Genomic DNA, 9,194 nt, shown 5'->3' with positions numbered 1-9,194 from the left:
CTTACTTGCTCTGTCCGTTTTCCTGGTCCTCACCGAGCGGGCATCCCCGAGCGGTTGGTCATAGTCGGCTCCGACTGTGCCAGTCAGAGAAGAGCTGTAAGCAGAGGTTCGGTGTATCCCCGGTCGGAGATGCGGGTTGGAGTCGAAAGCGGCGTTTGGCCAGGCCTTCCGGTTGGAGAGGCGGGCTGGAGTCGGAAGCGAGGCTGGCCAGAGTCGAGGCCTTCCGGTCGAAAAGGCAGATCGCTCTTCTAGACTGTTGTTTAGGTAGTTTTGGGCTAGCCCAGGAGTTGCGCGTCGTTCGCAACATCGTCTGCTAGGCCGAGCCTTTACTGGGAAGCCGGTTGATGAGGGACCCTGGGTTTATGAACCCAACACCATTACTATTCACCTATACTGAACCTCACCATTACAATTCTTCATATGCTTGAAATATGCCACGGTATACGTCTAGAGAGGCATTGGGCCCCACAGTAGACATACACGACGTCATCGTATTTTTTATATGGACAAAACTACCCCTTCCACCTTACTCTCTCTATGTCACTGACATGTGGACCCCACTACTAGTCATCTTCTTCCTCCTTGCTTCCTTGTCTTCTCCATGAGAGCTTCTACCCCAACTCCCATGGCGACCATGTCATCATGACTAGAGCTTCCAATCCTCGGATGGCGTGCTGAGCCTAGGCAACAACATCTCCTTCGCGTCCTACGCCACTGCGTGCTTCGGGGGCCGCTTCTCCTACTGCCTCATGGACCACCTGGCGCCGTGCAACGCCACCAGCTACCTCACCTTCGGGTCGGGGCCTGAGGACGTCGCGTCCTCCAACTCCGCCGAGGCGCCCGCCGCACAGATGCCGCCGCCGCTCGATCACCAGATAAGCCCATTCTATGCTGTGACGGTCGACGCCGTGTATGTGGCCGGCTGAAAGGTCCTAATGGCTAGGGGGGTGAATGCCTATTTAAAAATTTCTACAACAACACTTAACAAACCGGTTAGACAATTATGAGGCGAAGCTAGTGTTGCGCTAGCCTACTAAAAATACAAGCCACCTACCACAATTCTAGTTTATGTAGTTTCTATCCACACAATAACTATGTCACTACACTAAGTTAGCGTGCTCTCAAAGGCTAACTAAAGAGTCACACTAACCAAACTAACAAGCTCTCACAACTAGCTACACTAAAGAGCTTGACAACTAGTTTACGGTAATGTAAAGAGAGTGAATAATTTGTTTATACTGCCATGTCGAGGAAGGAGCCAATCAATCAAAAGAATAAATATCAATGAAGACCAATCACCTCGGAATCAAATGATGAACACAATGATTTTTTACCGAGGTTCACTTGCTAGCCGGCAAGCTACTTCTTGTTGTGGCGATTCACTCACTTGGAGGTTCACGTGCTAATTGGCATCACACGCCAAACCCTCAATAGGGTGCCGCACAACCAACACAAGATAAGGATCACACAAGCCACGAGCAATCCACTAGAGTATCTTTTGGCTCTCTGCTGGGGAAAGGTCAAGAACCCCTCACAATCACCACGATCGGAGCTGGAGACAATCACCACCCTCCGCTCGACGATCCTCGCTGCTCCAAGCCGTCTAGGTGGCGGCAACCACCAAGAGTAACAAGCGAATCCCGCAGCGAAACACGAACACCAAGTGCCTCTAGATGAAAACACTCGAGCAATGCACTTGGATTCTCGCCCAATCTCACAAAGATAATGAATCAATGATGAAGATGAGTGGGAGGGCTTTGGCTAAGCTCACAAGGTTGCTATGTCAATGCAAATGGCCAAGAGGGTGAGCTTGAGCCGACCATGGGGCTTAAATAGAAGCCCCCACGAAATAGAGACGTTGTACCTCTTCACTGGGCACAACTCAGGGTGACCGGACGCTCCGGTCGGATCGACCGGACGCTGGCCCTCAGCATCCGGTCACGTGATACATGCCACGTGTCCCCTCTCTTTGAATACTGTTCGCCCGATCTCAACGGTCAATAGTCGACCGGATGCAGCAGCTAACAGTGACCAGACGCTGAACCTCCCAACGTCCGGTCATTTCCAGTAAGCTTCCAGAAATGATTTTTCCTGACCGGAAGCGTCCGGTCACATGGTGTCTTCCTCTGTGCTGCCACATCAGCATGACCGGATGCAGCCTTCCAGCATCCGATCGCTGAGCGACCCAACATCCGGTCAAGAGACTGAAACGCACGCCCTCTGCTACCACTGACCGGACGCGCCGGTCCAACCGAGACCAGTGTCCGGTTGCTGAGCGACCCAGCGTCCGGTCAAGAGACCAAAACGCACGCCCTCTGCTACCACTGACCGGACGCGCCGGTCCAACCGAGACCAGCGTCCGGTCACTTACAGTGACCTCCTCCGTCTTTTCTGTCTAGGACACCGGTGGCACCGTCGGACTGTCCGCACTCTACGGGCAAACACTCCGCCGGTGAAGTTCCTACCCCTTGCTCAAATGTGCCAACCACCAAGTGTATCACCTTGTGCACATGTGTTAGCATATTTTCATAAACATTTTCAAGGGTGTTAGCACTCCACTAGATCCTAAATGCATATGCAATGATTTAGAGCATCTAGTGGCACTTTGATAACCGCATTTCGATACGAGTTTCACCCCTCTTAATAGTACGGCTATCAAACCTAAATGTGATCACACTCTCTAAGTGTCTTGATCACCAAACAAAATAGCACCTACCATTTATACCTTTGCCTTGAGCCTTTTGTTTTTCTCTTTCTTCTTTTCAAGTCTAAGCACTTGATCATCACCATGACATCACCATCATCATGTCATGATCTTCATTTGCTTCACCACTTGGAATGTGCTACCTATGTCATGATCACTTGATAAACTAGGTTAGCACTTAGGGTTTCATCAATTCACCAAAACCAAACTAGAGCTTTCACCGGCGAGGCGCTCGACATCCTCGCGGACGTGTGGGACGTCGATCGGAATGGCGACGCGATTCCGGACTCCGGGACTAGCCTCACCATCCTCGCCACCCCCACGTATAGGGCCGTGGTCGCCGCGCTCAGTAGGCACCTCACTAGTGGCGTGCCGGAGATCCCCAAGCTGCAGGTGAGCTTCGCCGGGTCCGTGTGGCTGGCTACGGTTCAAGCACACGCGCTGCACCCTATGGCACCCCTCCCATGGGCCGCCGGAGCTCCGGAGCGCCGGCTCCGCGGATGAGGACGACGATAGGCCCACCTCCGGCTCCGGCCGCCGCGAGAAGAAGCCCCGCCCAGTCCCGGTGGTGCTGGACATGGCGTTGTCCTCGTCATTCTCGTACGGATCTGCTACTGCTACTGCTTGCTTGCCCATTCCCGTTGGCGTCGACGGAGCTCGAGGCGCGGGAGCTTCGACCTACCATGGCCACGCGGGAGCTCCGCCCACCATGGCCGCGTGGGAGCTTGAGGCAGAGGAGCTTCAGCCCGCCATGGCCGTGCGGGAGCTCCGCCCCACCATGGCCGAGGGGCACGACGGCGGCTGGTGGCCACTTGGTCGCCATGGGTGTGGGGGGAAGAAGCTGTCATGGAAAAGACAGGGAAGTAGGAAGAAGATGACCAGTAAGGTGGAAGGGGTAGTTTTGTCCATACGAAAATACGAAGACGTCGTGTTCACTTGCAGTTGGCCCAAGGCCTCTCCGGACGTATACAGTGGTATATTTCAAACATAACAAAAATTGTAATCTTCAGGTTCAGAATAGATAAATAGTAATGATGTTTCTCTAAATTTTAAAAATAATAACGGTAGCAATGCAAAAAAGCCATTTTCCAAATACTGTCCCCAGCGGAGCTCCAAAAATATAAAAAAAACAAAAAAAAAGAGAAACTGATCACTCTCCGTTGTCCACCGCGCCAGCAGTTTCTAGAATCCACTGCCTTCGATTCCCACGGCAGGGCAGCCTCATGAGCCGACCAACGGGCGCGTGCCCTCACGCGTCTTTACTCACGCGCGGCGACACCAGCAGCAGCCGCACCGGGGGCGCATGTGGGCCGCCTCCCCGGCATTCCGCAGGCAGCTCGTCCTGCTCCGCTCCCTCCTCCCTTCTCCTCCTGCCCCCTCCTCCGTCGCCGGCTTCCCCCCATCCTTCCCCTCGTGCTCCAGCTTCCTCCGGGTCCGGGCGAACCACGCGATGGCGGCGTCCGCGGGGACGGTGTACGAGGCGGACGCGGAGGCCGTCGTGCGCCGGATCACGCCGCCGCTCGACCGCGCCAGGCACAAGGGCCAGGCAGGTCAGTACTCAGTACCGCCCCCGCCCATCTTTGTCTCCTCACAAGCTCTGCTCTGTGTGGCAGTGTGTTTCTTGCGGTGAGGCTGCTGATGCGCGCGGGGTGTTTGATGGAATTTCCTTGTGCTGAGTGCAGCGCTCTGGGATGCGCCATGCTGGGTTCAGTTAACAGGCTGTTGGTGTTTTGTTTCGAGGACAGTGGTTCATTGTTCTCCCATGCTGTAAATTGGGGACATGCGTAGTAAAAATCGCGTCAATAGGGGTGTGCTCATCCGAATTCGATGTACAATGTTTTGGTTTGGATGGTTGACAATTCTGTTCAGTAGGCCCAAGTCTCAGAACCCTTCTCTGGAGCTAAGCATATCATTCTCTCTGCCACTGAAATAAATTCAGGAGCATTGGTTAGTGTTGAAATTGAAGTCCTTGTTCGGTATGTGGGAATGTGACGGAAGTTCCTGATGGATATTAAAGTAGGTTCGGTTTAACCGCAGTGTTCACCAGCCATTAAGGTTCCAGGGTGGGCCTTGCTTGTTGACTTGTTGTGATCAATGTTTTTAAGGCGGTAAGGCGAGGCGTGGCGAGTGACTACCGCCTTACGCTTAGGCGACTAAAGCGTGAGGCGAGGCGACGCCTTACGGATTTAAGAAAAACTTAAAACAACAGCTTAGAGTAGTAGATGATGAAGAAAAAAGAAAAGGAAAAAAGAAAAAGAGAGGAGGAGTAAGAAGTGGGCTGGCCCAGCCCACCAGGCGGCCCATGTGCTCCTCCCCCTCCTGGCGTGGCTTATAATCCCCTCTAGCGCTGCTCCTCGTTCTCCACCGCTCGTCTCTCCGCCTCCGCTCGTCTCTCCGCCTCCGTCCGTGGCTCCGGCTCCACTTCCGTCCGTGGCTCCTCCCCTCTCTCCGGATGCGATGCTCTGCTCCCCTCCCTCGCTGCTCCCCTTCCAGATCTACAGTCGCCGCCATCCCCTTCTAGATCGAGCAGCTGACGGCGAGGAGAAGGCGGAATCGAGCAGGCGACGGCGAGGAGACGGCGCAATCGAGCGGAATCGACGAGGAGACGGCGGAACAGAGAGGACCCGCATCAGAATCGATGAGGAGACGGCGGAATCGATGGGGCATCAGCATGCTCCTCGCATGGATGGGGAACAGGGGAGGGGGAGGCGGAGCCTCGGCGGCAGCAGCTTCTACCGGCGGCGCGGGCGAACGCGTTCGCGCGGGCGAGCAGGTAGGTCCGTCTTCCCTGCGAGCGCTCCTCTCTCTGCTCTCTGATTTCTCCTGTGCCATACCAATCTGAGGCGAGTCGTCCGCCAAGTCGTCCCGCCTGTAGCGCCTTGCCGATTAGGCGACGCCAAAGCGACGCCTTAAAAACATTGGTTGTGATGTAATCAGCGGTAGAGAAGTCACAATGCACAGGCTCAGGGTCGGGAAACCTGTGGCAGCTTGTTACTGGGTATAGAGTTGTCGCATACAGAAGTAATTTTAAGCTAGAGCTATTATTGTACAAAACATGAGAATATTAAACGAATTTACATTTTGTTTGTCTTTTTTGGATATGCAGCTTATTATTTTCAGTCAATTTTTGAATCTTAACTCTGGTGTGTGTCAAATGAAATTTTAGTTATTATTAAATGTTCCTTATGTTATGTATGATTATGTTCTCAGGGAAGGTAGCAGTAATCGGAGGATGTCGTGAGTACACTGGTGCTCCTTATTTTGCTGCTATCTCTGCCTTGAAAGTTGTCAGTATCATCTAAAAAGTTTCATGACTTCAAAGTTCAAACTATCATTGCCAATATTTCACATTATGTCTTTCAGGGTGCAGATCTTTCACATGTTTTCTGCACAAAAGATGCTGCTACAGTAATTAAGAGCTATAGCCCTGAACTTATTGTACATCCAATATTAGAAGAATCTTACAGTGTAAGGTAACTGAAGTTTCTTTTTTTTTTCGAAATGTTAACTGAAGTTTCATTTATGTATGCAATCTTATGGTGCAGCATTCTAATCTTTATAAGAATCTCATTCTGTAAAACGTTTTGGCAGGGATGATGAACGAGCATCTGTTTCTTCTAAAATTCTTACTGAAGTTGCAAAGTGGATGGAGCGCTTTGATTGCATTGTTGTTGGTCCTGGCCTTGGAAGGGACTCATTTCTTCTGGTTAGTTTGCTGTTTTAAAGAACAATAATATGTACCTCAGTCCTACTGAGTGTTATTGGTTGCTTCCAGCACAGCAATTTAGAAACATTTACTTTATTCTGGATTGATCCTTTTTTTTTTTTGTATTCACAACCTTTTCTGCTTTTGTTTAAAATCTATGTAATTTTGTCTGTCCAGTTTAGTTCTTCACTTCTTCAGTGCAGTTCATGGTTTAGTTGTGCTATACTTCAGTTTTTAACTTTTTGTTGAAGTCAATAAGCAAGATTGACTCCTGGCAAAAGGATAGGAAAGAGAAAAAAAAGATCAACTAATTTGATAATATTTCCTATATTTGTATAGAATCTAGGAATATACCTTAACTAGATGTGAGAACCCTGTGAGAGAAGTATTCTTTTGGCTCTAAATACATATGAATAAGTTAGGCTGGCTAAGTTGTGGCAAAAACTAGAACGACTACTAAAACTATAGCTGGCTAAGGCTAGACGTGGCAACCTCCAGTTGCAATCGGAACAGGCCAAAAGTTTCATTTTGGATTCTTTCCTCAATTCCCCCTGTAAGTGTTATTTTTGTAACTTTCTGTTCGTTTAGATTGTGTAGGAGCTGTCTTGATACAAAAGTAATATTAGGATCCATACTTTCTGATATCTCCTCAACATATCTTATTTGTAGGATTGTGTGAGTAATATCATGAGGCATGCACGGCAGGCTAATATTCCAACTGTTGTGGATGGGGTACTACTTGGAGTTATTTATCTGTTCTTTTTTTCCCTTAGCTTGAGTTATGAGTCATTTAAATTCGGTATGTTTGATTTTCAGGATGGTCTGTTTCTTGTAACCAATAACCTTACTCTTGTTGAAGGAAACCCTCTTGCCATTTTAACACCAAATGTCTATGAGTACAAGCGTCTTGTTCAGGAGGTTCTTAACTGTGACGTAGATGAGGAAACTGCTTCTGAGCAGCTAATCACACTTTGCCAAAAGTATGAACATAACATTATTGTTACTTTTTAGAATGCTTTTTTCATCATTTTTGATGTAACTAATGTTTTCTGATTATTTTTTGTTTAGAATTGGTGATGTAACAATAATGCAGAAAGGAAAAGCTGATGTTATCAGTGATGGTAAAACAGGTATATTAGAGAGCATATCTTTTAAAATTTCTAAAAAGGCTCTGCTCAGATGCCTCAGCTTCACCTTTGTTATAATTTTGGCTTATTTCCTGACTATTTATTTTTGATTTTGAGCTAATAGATATGTTGCTTTCATGTTTCTGAAGTTACGCAAGTGAGTACTTTTGGTTCCCCAAGACGATGTGGTGGTCAAGGTGACATCCTTTCTGGAAGGTCTGTTATGGTGTTACCTTCTCGGTGCTGATTGTACCTTCTTGGTGCCGATTACCCCCTCCCCCCCTCGAATGCACATGACAGTAGGCATCGGTGCTGATTGATTGCAGATTATTTATCTGCAGCTTTCTGTGAGCACTTTCCCATATTTTGTTGTTTTCGTAGCATTCACTCAAATTAGTTAATTGGAAATATAGATTAATTTCTTATTTTGCTAGCTTTCACCCAAATTTGAAAAAAATTCTCCTAGGGAACTAGAATGTATTGCTTGTGTACCCATGATTGTGTTGTGAATAGGCCTGGCTATTTTAAATTCCAACCTATTTTTTCTTTATTTCTGTGATTTCTGTAAGATATTAATCTCAATATACCAGTTCTAAAAGTGTATATGTGATTAAAATGTGTTGTGTTGTAGCATATGTTTTAGCATAAACAGATTAAAGTTTTTTTAGTGAAAATAATTTTAAGGATCAAAATCATACACAGCTCTTCTTTGTACTCCAAAGTCCAAACATGTACTTCTCATTTCCCATAAACAGCAAACACCTTACAGTTAACAGTATCTTTGGTTGTTTTCTATCACTATTTGTTGGTGGCAGTGTGGCGGTATTTGCATCATGGGCACGACATTTTGTCTTGACAAATGAACAGCCTACAGAAAAAAGGTAATGCTGGATACCTTCCTTTCAGAATGGAATCCCAAGGGTTCAATTTGGTTTTGTTCCAATGCAGAGTTAATCCTATGACCCTTGGGTGCATAGCTGGCTCTCTTCTACTCAGGAAAGCTGCATCATATGCTTTTGAAAAGAACAAGAGATCAACTGTCACCTCTGATATCATTGAGTTCTTGGGTAAAAGGTCTGTGTGCCTGCACCATATCTTTAACAATCTGTACTGAAGTTCTTCGTTTTGATGTGCTCGATCTTCACCTTGCAGCTTGGAAGATATCTGCCCTGCCGAGCACTAGCTCCTGTGAGTAATTATAGTCATGCACGTGCAACTCTAATAATGTTATCCAGGCAGTTTGATGCTCGGATCTCTCCCTTTGTATATGTCTGTTGAATAGGGTGTTACCATGCTTAGATCCAATGTTGCCCTTAGTGTTGCTGAGAAGTACTGTGCACTAGAATCATAGGACTGAAACTGGGTAAAGACTGAGTATAATTCTGAACGCATGTTTCTAGTCGCCTAGTGATGCAGCTGATAAATATGGTGGTTGCAAGGTTCTTTTGGGAAATCACGCTTTTGGATGAAGTACCAAATTGTTGGACGAAACATTGGTTTAAAGTGCCGCTTTCTTGAATCGATAGATGATTTGTTCTTAATTAACGACAATCCTATCCGGCCATGCCATGTTGACCTCAGCTATCCTTTGCTCACAAGAAATCAGGGATATGCACACCAACTGCCTTCCTCTCGACAACACTATCACTATATAAAC

The 9,194-nt window shown here is 47.7% G+C and overlaps 1 pseudogene; it reads left to right on the top strand.

Moving 5' to 3' along the window:
- Window positions 1-3,927: 3,927 nt before the first annotated feature.
- On the top strand, window positions 3,928-8,936 carry LOC136486790 (ATP-dependent (S)-NAD(P)H-hydrate dehydratase-like; annotated as a pseudogene).
- The last annotated feature ends 258 nt before the right edge of the window (window positions 8,937-9,194 follow it).

Source organism: Miscanthus floridulus, chromosome 10 (genome assembly GCF_019320115.1).
Source record: "Miscanthus floridulus cultivar M001 chromosome 10, ASM1932011v1, whole genome shotgun sequence".
Classification (NCBI taxonomy): Eukaryota; Viridiplantae; Streptophyta; class Magnoliopsida; order Poales; family Poaceae; genus Miscanthus; species Miscanthus floridulus.
This window is presented reverse-complemented; position numbering and strand designations above follow the sequence as displayed.